This window comes from Heterodontus francisci, unplaced genomic scaffold (genome assembly GCF_036365525.1).
Source record: "Heterodontus francisci isolate sHetFra1 unplaced genomic scaffold, sHetFra1.hap1 HAP1_SCAFFOLD_397, whole genome shotgun sequence".
Taxonomy (NCBI): domain Eukaryota; kingdom Metazoa; phylum Chordata; class Chondrichthyes; order Heterodontiformes; family Heterodontidae; genus Heterodontus; species Heterodontus francisci.
This window is the reverse complement of record NW_027140767.1, coordinates 699628-713146: the sequence shown is the minus strand read 5'-3', so window position 1 is coordinate 713146 and position 13519 is coordinate 699628. Positions and strand designations below refer to the sequence as shown.

The 13519-nt window shown below is 46.1% G+C and overlaps 2 pseudogenes; both read left to right on the top strand.

Annotated features, from left to right (window-relative positions):
• Positions 1–2064: 2064 nt before the first annotated feature.
• LOC137360902 (U2 spliceosomal RNA) lies at positions 2065–2173 on the top strand (annotated as a pseudogene).
• Positions 2174–13207: 11034 nt separating this feature from the next.
• On the top strand, positions 13208–13316 carry LOC137360901 (U2 spliceosomal RNA; annotated as a pseudogene).
• Positions 13317–13519: the final 203 nt, after the last annotated feature.

Here is a 13519-nt window from a genome sequence, read left to right as displayed (position 1 = left end):
TGGCCAGACCACAATGTAGATTCATCCAAGTTGATATTTCAACAAACTGGATTGAAAAGTGCTGCCCTTGTATCATACAAGAGTGACCAATTTTTCCCCAATGAGCTGTTTAACAGCTGCATTAAACAGCGGACAGAGGAATGCCATGCAACTCAAATCTGTCCATTAATTCATTTATCACAAAGATTCAGGCAGAAAACTTATAAATTAAAATGATGCAAAATAAATTGTTTTGGAAAAAAATTTCAGCCAATCCATGCTTTGTGAAAACAGAGATGAAAAACCATTTCCTTTGTTGCAGGTGGGTAAATATTCCTACAGAGGGTGCAGTGATCAAAAAGTTTCAATGAAATGCGCATGTGTGATAATGTCCATTTAATGTTTTAAAGTTAGACACCAATCCCTAACCCGTGCAATACTGAACGTTGCGATTCCTGAACCAATTTTGTTCAAGAGGTAAATCTCCAATGGTTCTCAGCAGACAATGTGAAGACAAATCTGTTTCTCCCCACAGATTACCGCTATAAAGATTATGGTAAATATTTACTTCAGAGAATTTATTGTCAATATTTTGTGTGCATTAATTTGCACAGACAGCAAGGCAGACAGTGTGAGGTTGTATTCACCACACCCAAACCCAGATCGCTTCACTACACCACCTTGCGGTTCATTGCCAGCTCCCCATACAGTTCGAGGTATAAATTTGCGCTGGTTGATGTTAGTGAGAGAATGCATTCAACTGACCGTCTCCTACCATTTCACAGCAGGAAGTTCCCAACCTCAAACACTGTCACTGAGGAGAAACTAAGCGTCCTCTTGTAAAAACTGCAGTGACGGATTTCAGCTCCTGCCCAGCAAATCTCGATTTCCACTCCCACCCTCAGATAGTGATTACATTGGGCGTCTTTCCAATACACTTATTGCGAGACAGTGAGAAATTCCCTGGAATTCTCGGCCATGCGCTGGAGGGACAAAATGTTCCAGGGAACACAGAGCAGGATCACAACTGCAGCAGAGGTGGATTTCTGCCCAAACATCCTTCGGCAAAAACAGTCCTCAGCACAAGGACTTCAGTGATGGGGAGAGACTGGAGAAGCTGGGATTGTTCTCCTTAGAGGAAAGAATGTTCGGGGGAGATTTAATCACGATGTTCAGAATTAAGACAGTTTTTGATTGGGTAAAGAAAGGGAAATTGTTTTCAACTGGCAGCAGGGTCGGTAACCAGAGCTCACAGATTTCATTAATTGGCAAAAATGTCATGTGGGAACATGAGGGAAACTCGACACAGTCCCCAAACAAACCCACTACTGAAATTGTGCAGCTACTCTCAAGATTGCAATGAATCAAATGGCTCGATTCTGTTACCTGGGTCAAGAGGCATCAGCAACCTGCTGGACAGGACACATTCAGGAACAGCATGATCAAAGAAAACAACTGGAGCAAGGACTTCCTGAAGAACTTAGGACTCTGTCCTACTCTGAGATGTGATCATTGGCCGGACCACAATGTAAATTTCATCACTTTGATATTTCAACAATTTTAACAGTGCCGCATCTGTATCATGCAAGAGTGAACCTTTTTTCCAATTGACTGTTTAACAACTTCATCAAATAGCGGACAGAGGAATGTTACACAACTCAATACTCAATACTCAATGCATTTATCGCAAATATTTAAGCTGAAAACGCATACATTGAAATGATGCAGCTGTGAATCGTAAAATTAATTAATTTGGCAAAAAATTGAACCACTCTATATTTTGTGAAAACAGAGTGGAATAACTATTTCACTCCCTACTTTTGGTGCAAGAGGTTAGATATTCATACGAGAGGGTGCCGAGATAACTAAGCTTAAATGAAAGAAGTATGAATGGTAATGTCCATTTAATGTTTCAAAGATCGACACCAATCCCAATCCATTCCATGCTGAATGTTTCAGAGACTGAAACCATTGTGTTCAAGATGTGAATCTGCACATGATTCTCAGCTGCCAATGTGAACACAAATCTGTTTCTCCACACAGATTACCCCCAGCAAGACTATGGTAAATATTTTTATTCAAATCATCGCTTCTCGGCCTTTTGGCTAAGATCAAGTGTAGTATCTGTTCTTATCAGTGCTTATTTGATTGAGAAGAAACCATGATCATTGCCTTTTGATCCTGGGGAAGCTTTGAGTAAAATGGCTATAACCAATTTTCGAGCTTTGGGCCAGGGAGTGCGCAACACCGTTCGGGTGGTCGTGAAGGACAAGGAAGGAGATGCACCGGTCGATCGCACCTTCTTCATCAAGAAAATTCTCTTCGATTGCTGCGGATTTCAAGCGACGGATGTCTTCTGCCTGCAGGATTTCCCCAGCAGTGGATACTTCGACGTGACGTTCCGGAACGTGGCGGGATGCATCAAGTTCCTGAAGGCGTTCAAGGAGAAAGGGGACCGGGCGCCACTGTCGATCCTCACAGCGGAGCCGCTCTTCACGCTTCCGTCACAACGGGACCGGGTGGTGACGATTCACCTCTGCAACCCCCATGTTCCGGTGGTGGATGTACTCACCTTTCTCGCCAGGTACATCGAGGTGGCCGGCAGCAGCACTGATGTCAAGGACCCCTTTGGGATTTGGACCAGCAAGCGGCAGGTCAAGGTGACCTTGAAGGTAGATCCCAGTGGAGCCATCATCCACCCTCCCTCCAGCTTCGCTATCGGGGGAAGTCGAGGCTTCTTGGTCTATGCTGGGCAGCCCAGGGTTTGCCGCACCTGTGGCAAATCTGGTCACATGGCAGCCAACTGCAGCACGGTTGTTTGCAAGAACTGCAAGGAGGAAGGCCATCAGACCAAGGACTGTAAGCAGACTAAGTGTTGCAACTTGTGCGGTGCGGCAGGCCATCTCTACAAGACCTGCCCCAAACGTTGCCTCAGCTATGCTCAGGCGGCAAGGTCCAAGGAAAGGCCGGGAGAAGGTTCGACGAAGGCGTCCGCTGTTCGAAAGGAGACCAGCAACCTTCTCTGCAGTGAAGAACTTCAACCTGAGAAGGAAGGGGAGGCAGCTGAAACCAACGACCCAGCACCTACCCAGCGCCCGGAAACCCCTCCTCCACAGACAGAATCAATGGAGGAGGAGGCAGCAGATGGACAAACAGGTCAGTGGCAAGTGGTCCAGAGGAAAACAACAAAGAAAAAACATCCCAAAGCCACCACCCAAACCAGTGGCAAGAGGAGGCTCTCTTCTGAATCAGCCTGCAACAACTCCTCTTCACTGGACGGGGAAATGCTGGAACGACAGCCCCTTCAAAAGAGGCAGCAGAACTCCGAGATGGATGATAAAGCATCCCAGCCCCCGGGCACTGGAAGCTGTGATGGGCCCGGCGTGCCCCAACCCCAATGCCCCACACGTAACGACGTGGCCAACGCATCTCAGCTCCGGGACACCGGAGCAAAGACACGTCTGGTGCACCTGAGCTCCGGGAGACCGGAAGCTGTGAAGTTTTCAAGGAGGAACAGATGGAAGCAGCTGAGGACAACCCAATCCCCTCTGCCTACAAGACCCCCCCCCCGATGTCACCCGAGCGGAGCAAACCCTGCATGAAAAATCAGGAGGGATTTCTGAGCCCAACCAACGTGAAACTGCTTGCGCACACGATGGGTATGCAGGAACATCCCGAAGGAATGGGACTAGCGAGGACAAATGGTATGGGAAGCAACAACTAATTTTTTGTTAAAAATGGGTGTAAGAATTGCTTCCATTAATGTGCGTAGCATTAAATCTACTACGCGATGTGTTTCAACCTTGGATTAACTTGCCAAGGTCAAAGCTGACCTACTGTTTCTGCAGGAGTGTGGAATACCACACCTCAGCACCTACAGGCAGTGGTCGCGATGGTGGTCCCACGGGCCATCGATCTGGTCGGGGGGTAATGATTGCCGTTCCTCCGGCCTGGGTATTCTGCTGCGGGGAGGTAACTTCACCATCTCCGAAGTTAAGGAGGTGGTGGGCGGCCGCCTCCTCGTAGCAGACGTGATGGACAACAACGCTCCGCTCCTGTTGATCAACGTGTACGCCCCGGTACAACGCAGCGAGCGGCTGACCGTCTTCCAGCAGCTCCCACTGCTGCTGGCGACGTCCAGGCCGGTCATCCTAGGCGGTGACTTCAACTGCATCATCGATGTGGCTGGACGATCCGGCAGTGACGACAGCAAACTGGACGCTACGTCCAGATTCCTGATGGAAACAGTTAAAGATGCCAAACTGCACGACGTCTTCAGCAAACCTGCAGACGGAGTGCAGCGCAGATACACATGGTCAAGATCGGACGGGTCTGCCCGTTCCAGGATTGACTTCCTGTTTGTGTCCCGTGCTGTCACGGTCGGATCCACCGACGTCAAGCCGGTGTTCTTCTCCGACCACTGCCTCTTACTGGCCGACTGTCACTTACAGGACGACCAGCGGGTTGGCAGAGGGACGTGGAAGCTCAATGCGACACTGCTGACCCCAGAGAACGTTGAGGAAATCAAAAGGGATTACAAAGGTTGGAGGACCGTGAAACCCCTCTATGAGTCTCCAGTTCACTGGTGGGAAGCGATTAGGGAGAACATCAAGAGGTTCTTCATCCACAAAGGTGTTCAGAAGGCGAGAGAGAGACAAAGGGAACTGTCCCGACTCCAGAAAATTATGCAAAATCTACTCCGGTTGCAGTCAATGGGGGTCGAGGTCAAGGAGGACCTCCAAGAGGTGAAGAGCCAGCAGGCCTCGCTCTTTGCCAAGGAGGCCTCCAAGATCATCTTCCGGTCCAGAGTCCGCTCCATCGAGCAGGATGAGACGTGCTCGCGTTACTTCTTCCAAAAGGTACACAGAGAGAGCTCTGTTATCAGCAGGCTGAAGGAAGAAGATGGCTCGGTAACGTCTTCGCAGTCCGACATACTAAGGATCAGCAAATCCTTTTATGCTGGGCTGTATGACGCGAAGCTCACAGACAGCAGAGCCTCCCAGTCCTTCCTGTCATCTATCACAGAGGTCTTAGATGACAGCAGGAGGGAGGGACTGGACAAGCCGCTAACTCTGGACGAGCTGACAAAGGCCGTCGAGTCTTTCGAGACGAGTAAAACTCCCGGGAGCGACGGCTTACCGGTCGAGTTGTACTCGGCCCTGTGGGACTGGGTCGGCCCGGACCTGCTGGAAGTATACGAGAGTATGCTCCTGGCTGGCAGCATGTCAGAATCCATGAGAAAAGGCATCATCACCCTCATTTACAAGCAGAAGGGGGAGCGGGCAGAAATCAGAAATTGGCGGCCCATCTCACTGCTTAATGTTGATTACAAGATTCTGTCCAAAGTCATAGCCAGTCGAGTCAAGTCTACTCTGGAGTTGGTGATTCACCCTGATCAGACCGGCACTGTACCCGGCAGGAAGATCTCTGATAGTCTCGCGCTACTCAGGGATACGATCACCTATGTGCGGGACAGGAGGGTGGACACCTGCCTCATCAGCCTGGACCAGGAGAAGGCTTTTGACAGGATATCGCACACCTACATGATGGACGTGCTTTCCAAAATGGGGTTTGGGGATGGAATCTGCAATTGGATCCAACTGCTCGACACAAACATCAGTAGCGCAGTCTCAATCAACGGGTGGGAATCTGAAAGTTTCCCGATCAAATCTGGAGACAGACAGGGCTGTCCTCTGTCCCCGGTCTTGTTTGTTTGCTGTATTGAACCCTTTGCTGAGTCTATTAGGAAGGATGCGAGCATAAGAGGGATGACAATCCCAGGCAGCAGAGGCACTCAGGTCAAAACCTCCCTGGACATGGATGACGTCGCCGTTTTCTGCTCGGATCCGCTGTCCATGCGCAGAATGATGAGCATCTGCGACCAGTTCGAACTGGCCTCGGGATCCAAAGTTAACCACGGCAAGAGCGAGGCCATGTTCTTTGGCATCTGGGCTGACCGATCCGTTGTCCCCTTCACCGTCAGGTCAGATTACCTGAAGGTGCTGGGGATATGGTTCGGAAGGGCCGGGGCATGCACCAAAACGTGGGAGGAGCGAGTAGCCAAGGTACGACAAAAGTTGGGCATGTGGGGGCAGCGATCTCTCTCCATTGTGGGTAAGAACCTGGTCATCAGGTGCGAGGCGCTCACGTTGTTGCTCTACGTGGCGCAGGTCTGGCCCATACCCCACTCCTGCGCCGTGGCAGTCACCCGAGCCATTTTCTGCTTCATCTGGGGATCTAAAATGGACCGGGTCCAGAGGGACACGATGTTCAAATCTCTGGACAAGGGCGGGATAAATGTACCCAACGTGGCCCTCATCCTGATGACCACCTTCGTGTGCGGCTGCATCAAGCTGTGTGTAGATCCCCAGTACGCAAACTCCAAGTGTCACTACATGCTGAGGTTCTATCTGTCATCGGTGTTGCAAAGGATGGGCCTGGTCACATTGCCGTGGAACGCTCCATGCAGTTGGGCGGTGCCGCACCACCTATCCTTCGTGGAGCAGTTTCTGCGGGAAAACACCTTTGACCACCGGTCCATCAGGCAGTGGTCTGCACGGAATGTCCTCAAGGCCCTAAGGGAAAAGGAAACGGTGGATCCTGTCGGATGCTAACCCGAGAAGTCCGTCAAAGTCATTTGGCGGAATGCCTCATCACCAGAACTTTCAAACAAGCACCAAGACGTAGCTTGGCTGGTGGTGAGAAGGGCCCTCCCCGTCAGATCCTTCATGCACACCCGAAGTCTCGCCCCCTCCGCACAGTGTCCCCGCGTTGGCTGTGGTGGCGAAGAGATGGTCGCCCACCTCCTCCTGGAATGTGCCTTTGCAAAGCAGGTGTGGAAAGAGATGCAGTTGTTTTTGTCAAGGTTCATCCCAAGCAGCTCTGCAACACAGGAGTCTGTGCTCTACGGGCTGTTCCCAGGGACGCACACCGAGACAAACATCAACTGCTGCTGGAGGACGATCCATTCGGTGAAAGACGCCCATTGGTCTGCCCGAAACTTGCTGGTCTTCCAGCGCAAAGAGTTGTCCACCACCGAATGTTGCAGACTGGCACATTCCAAGGTCCATGACTACGTGCTGAGGGACGCACTAAAGCTTGGTGCAGCCGCAGCAAAGGCTCAATGGGGAAAGACCACAGTGTAAGGTCCCCCCACCAAGCTGAACTGAGGGGCTGGATCCATGGGAAACCCCTTGAACTGTATCGTTGATATTTTCATTTGCTGTAAATGTGAAACTGTAATTGGCATGACAATCGTGAAATCGAAGGGTTGTGAAGAAACTCATGATAGTATAGAAGGAAACTGATCTCCCTTGCAATGTTTGTATTTTTTGGTGCTGTTTGAAACTGTTTGGCAATGTAATTTTTGCAGATTTTTATGAATAAAGTATATTTTGGAAATTTAAAAAAATATATATTTTTATTCAAATCATTGATTTACAATTTTTTGTTTGTATCAATGTCCAGAAACAATAATTCTGACATTCAGAGATCATGTTCACAATACCCAAACCCAAATCCCTTCACTACACCTCCCGCTACTCTTTGGCTCCTTCTTCCATGTTCTAAAACTGTTACAGGTGTAACTTTCCCCAGTTGATATTTGTGACAGAAAAGGAGTCACCTTCCCCTCTCCCACTATTTCAACAGCACCTCATTCCCAACCTCAAACATTGTCACCGAGGGGAAAGTCAGCGTCCTCTCTCAAAGGCTACAGTGGCGGATTTCAGCTGCTGCCCAGGAAATCTAACCGACTGGAGCAAGGATTTCCTGAATACATCAGGACATTGTCCTACTCTGAGATGTGATCAATGGCCAGACCACAATGTAGATTCATCCAAGTTGATATTTCAACACACTGGATTAAAAAGTGCTGCCCTTGTATCATACAAGAGTGAACCATTTTTCCCCGATGAGCAGTTTAACAGCTGCATTAAACAGCGGACAGAGGAATGCCATACAACTCAATACTGTCCATTAATTCATTTATCACAAAGATTCAGGCAGAAAACTTATAAATTAAAATGATGCAAAATAAATTATTTTGGAAATAAATTTCAGCCAATCCATGCTTTGTGAAAACAGAGATGAAAAACCATTTCCTTTGTTGCAGGTGGGTAAATATTCCTACAGAGGGTGCAGTGATCAAAAAGTTTCAATGAAATGCGCATGTGTGATAATGTCCATTTAATGTTTTAAGGTTAGACACCAATCCCTAATCCGTGCAATACTGAACGTTGCGGTTCCTGAACCAATTTTGTTGAAGAGGTAAATCTCCAATGGTTCTCAGCAGGCAATGTTAAGACAAATCTGTTTCTCCCCACAGATTACCTCTGTAAAGACTATGGTAAATATTTTCTTCAGGGAATTTATTGTCAATATTTTGTGTGCATTAATTTGCACACACAGCAATGCAGACACTGAGAGGTTGTTTTCACCACACCCAAACCCAGATCGCTTCACTACACCATCCTGCGGTTCATTGCCAGCTCCCCATACAGTTCGAGGTATAAATTTGCGCTGGTTGATGTTAGTGAGAGAATGCATTCAACTGACCGTCTCCTACCATTTCACAGCAGGAAGTTCCCAACCTCAAACACTGTCACTGAGGAGAACCTAAGCGTCCTCTTGTAAAAGCTGCAGTGGCGGATTTCAGCTCCTGCCCAGCAAATCTGAATTTCCACTCCCACCCTCAGATAGTGATTACATTGGGCGTCTTTCCAATACAATTATTGCGAGACAGTGAAAATTCCCTGGAATTCTCGGCCATGCGCTGGAGAGACAAAATGTTCCAGGAAACACAGAGCAGGATCACCACTGCAGCTGAAGCAGATTTCTGCCCAAACATCCTTCGGCAAAAACAGTCCTCAGCACAAGGACTTCAGTGATGGGGAGAGACTGGAGAAGCTGGGATTGTTCTCCTTGGAGGAAAGAATGTTAGGGGGAGATTTAATCCCGATGTTCAGAATTAAGACAGTTTTTGATTGGGTAAAGAAAGGGAAATTGTTCAACTGGCAGCAGGGTCGGTAACCAGAGCTCACAGATTTCATTAATTGGCAAAAATGTTATGTGGGAACATGAGGGAAACTCGACACAGTCCCCAAACAAACCCGCCACTGAAATTGTGCAGCTACTCTCAAGAATGCAATGAATCAAATGGCTCGATTCTGTTACCTGGGTCAAGAGGCATCAGCAACCTGCTGGACAGGACACATTCAGGAACAGCATGATCAAAGAAAACAACTGGAGCAAGGACTTCCTGACGAGCTTAGGACTCTGTCCTACTCTGAGATGTGATCATTGGCCGGAACAAAATGTAAATGTAATCACTTTGATATTTCAACAATTTTAACAGTGCCGCATCTGTCGCATGCAAGAGTGAACCTTTCTTCCAATTAACTGTTTAACAGCTTCATCAAATACCGGACAGAGGAATGTTACACAACTCAATACTAATGCATCTATCGCAAATATTTAGGCAGAAAACCCATACATTGAAATGATGCAGCTGTGAATCGTAAAATTAATTAATTTGGCAAAAAATTGAACAACTCTATATTTTGTGAAAACAGAGTGGAATAACTATTTCACTCCCTACTTTTGGTACAAGAGGTTAGATATTAATACGAGTGGGTGCCGAGATAACTAAGCTTAAATGAAAGAAGTATGAATGGTAATGTCCATTTAATGTTTCAAAGATCGACACCAATCCCAATCCATTCCATGCTGAATGTTTCAGAGACTGAAACCATTGTGTTCAAGATGTGAATCTGCACATGATTCTCAGCTGCCAATGTTAACACAAACCTGTTTCTCCACACAGATTACCCCCAGCAAGACTATGGTAAATATTTTTATTCATATCATTGATTGTCAATGTTTTGTTTGTATCAATGTCCAGAAACAATAATTCTGACATTCAGAGATAATGTTCACAATACCCAAACCCAAATCCCTTCACTACATTTCCCGCTACTCTTTGGCTCCTTCTTCCATGTTCTAAAACTGTTAGAGGTGTAACTTTCCCCAGTTGATATTAGTGACAGAAATGGTTTCACCTTCCCCTCTCCCACTATTTCAACAGCACCTCATTCCCAACCTGAAACATTGCCACCAAGGGCAAAGACAGCGTCCTCTCTCAAAGGCGACAGTGGCGGATTTCAGCTGCTGCCCAGGAAATCTAACCGACTGGAGCAAAGATTTCCTGAACACATCAGGACTCTGTCCTACTCTGAGATGTGATCAATGGCCAGACCACAATGTAGATTCATCCAAGTTGATATTTCAACAAACTGGATTAAAAAGTGCTGCCCTTGTATCATACAAGAGTGAACCATTTTTCCAACAATGAACTGTTTAACAGCTGCATTAAACAGCGGACAGAGGAATGCCATACAACTCAATACTGTCCATTAATTCATTTATCACAAAGATTCAGGCAGAAAACTTATAAATTAAAATGATGTAAAATAAATAATTTTGGAAAAAAATTTCAGCCAATCCATGCTTTGTGAAAACAGAGATGAAAAACCATTTCCTTTGTTGCAGGTGGGTAGATATTCCTACAGAGGGTGCAGTGATCAAAAGGTTTCAATGAAATACGCATGTGTGACAATGTCCATTTAATGTTTTAAAGTTAGACACCAATCCCTAATCCGTGCAATACTGAACGTTGTGATTCCTGAACCAATTTTGTTCAAGAGGTAATTCTCCAATGGTTCTCAGCAGACAATGTTAAGACAAATCTGTTTCTCCCCACAGATTACCGCTATAAAGACTATGGTAAATATTTTCTTCAGAGAATGTATTGTCAATATTTTGTGTGCATTAATTTGCACAGACAGCAAGGCAGACACTGCGAGGTTGTATTCACCACACCCAAACCCAGATCGCTTCACTGCACCATCCTGCGGTTCATTGCCAGCTCCCCATACTGTTCGAGGTATAAATTTGCGCTGGTTGATGTTCGTGAGAGAATGCATTCAACTGACCGTCTCCTACTATTACACAGCAGGAAGTTCCCAACCTCAAACATTGTCACCGAGGGGAAAGTCAGCGTCCTCTCTCAAAGGTTACTATGGCGGATTTCAGCTGCTGCCCAGGAAAACAAACCGACTGGAGCGAGGATTTCCTGAACACATCAGGACATTGTCCTACTCTGAGATGTGATCAATGGCCAGACCACAATGTAGATTCATCCAAGTTGATATTTCAACAAACTGGATTAAAAAGTACTGCCCTTGTATCATACAAGAGTGAACCATTTTTCCACAATGAGCTGTTTAACAGCTGCATTAAATAGCGGACAGAGGAATGCCATACAACTCAATACTGTCCAGTCATTCATTTATCACAAAGATTCAGGCAGAAAACTTATAAATTAAAATGATGCAAAATAAATTATTTTGGAAACAATTACAGCCAGGCCATGCTTTGTGAAAACAGAGATGAATAACCATTTCCTTTGTTGCAGGTGGGTAGATATTCCTACAGAGGGTGCAGTGATCAAAAAGTTTCAATGAAATGCGCATGTGTGATAATGTCCATTTAATGTTTTAAAGTTTGACACCAATCCCTAATCCGTGCAATACTGAACGTTGCGATTCCTGAACCAATTTTGTTCAAGAGGTAAATCTCCAATGGTTCTCAGCAGGCAATGTTAAGACAAATCTGTTTCTCCCCACAGAGTACTGCTGTAAAGACTATGGTAAATATTTACTTCAGAGAATTTATTGTCAATATTTTGTGTGCATTAATTTGCACAGACAGCAATGCAGACACTGAGAGGTTGTATTCACCACACCCAAACCCAGATCGCTTCCCGACACCATCTTACGGTTCATTGCCAGCTCCCCATACAGTTCGAGGTATAAATTTGCGCTGGTTGATGTTAGTGAGAGAATGCATTCAACTGACCGTCTCCTACCATTTCACAGCAGGAAGTTCCCAACCTCAAACACTGTCACTGAGGAGAAACTAAGCGTCCTCTTGTAAAAGCTGCAGTGGCGGATTTCAGCTCCTGCCCAGCAAATCTCGATTTCCACTCCCACCCTCAGATAGTGATTACATTGGGCGTCTTTCCAATACACTTATTGCGAGACAGTGAGAAATTCCCTGGAATTCTCGGCCATGCGCTGGAGAGACAAAATGTTCCAGGGAACACAGAGCAGGATCAGCACTGCAGCAGACGCGGATTTCTGCCCAAACATCCTTCGGCAAAAACAGTCCTCAGCACAAGGACTTCAGTGATGGGGAGAGACTGGAGAAGCTGGGATTGTTCTCCTTAGAGGAAAGAATGTTCGGGGGCGATTTAATCCCGATGTTCAGAATTAAGACAGTTTTTGATTGGGTAAAGAAAGGGAAATTGTTTTCAACTGGCAGCAGGGTCGGTAACCAGAGCTCACAGATTTCATTAATTGGCAAAAATGTTATGTGGGAACATGAGGGAAACTCGACACAGTCCCTAAACAAACCCGTCACTGAAATTGTGCAGCTATTCTCAAGAATGCAATGAATCAAATGGCTCGATTCTGTTACCTGGGTCAAGAGGCATCAGCAACCTGCTGGACAGGACACATTCAGGAACAGCATGATCAAAGAAAACAACTGGAGCAAGGACTTCCTGACGAGCTTAGGACTCTGTCCTACTCTGAGATGTGATCATTGGCCGGACCAAAATGTAAATGTAATCACTTTGATATTTCAACAATTTTAACAGTGCTGCATCTGTATCATGCAAGAGTGAACCTTTTTTCCAATTAACTGTTTGACAACTTCATAAAATAGCGGACAGAGGAATGTTACACAACTCAATACTAATGCATTTATCGCAAATATTTAGGCAGAAAACCCATACATTGAAATGATGCAGCTGTGAATCGTAAAATTAATTAATTTGGCAAAAAATTGAACCACTCTATATTTTGTGAAAACAGAGTGGAATAACTATTTCACTCCCTACTTTTGGTGCAAGAGGTTAGATATTCATACGAGAGGGTGCCGAGATAACTAAGCTTAAATGAAAGAAGTATGAATGGTAATGTCCATTTAATGTTTCAAAGATCGACACCAATCCCAATCCATTCCATGCTGAATGTTTCAGAGACTGAAACCATTGTGTTCAAGATGTGAATCTGCACATGATTCTCAGCTGCCAATGTGAACACAAATCTGTTTCTCCACACAGATTACCCCCAGCAAGACTATGGTAAATATTTTTATTCAAATCATCGCTTCTCGGCCTTTTGGCTAAGATCAAGTGTAGTATCTGTTCTTATCAGTGCTTATTTGATTGAGAAGAAACCATGATCTTTGCCTTTTGATCCTGGGGAAGCTTTGAGTAAAATGGCTATAACCAATTTTCGAGCTTCGGGCCAGGGAGTGCGCAACACCGTTCGGGTGGCCGTGAAGGACAAGGAAGGAGATGCACCGGTCGATCGCACCTTCTTCATCAAGAAAATTCTCTTCGATTGCTGCGGATTTCAAGCAACGGATGTCTTCTGCCTGCAGGATTTCCCCAGCAGTGGATACTTCGACGTGA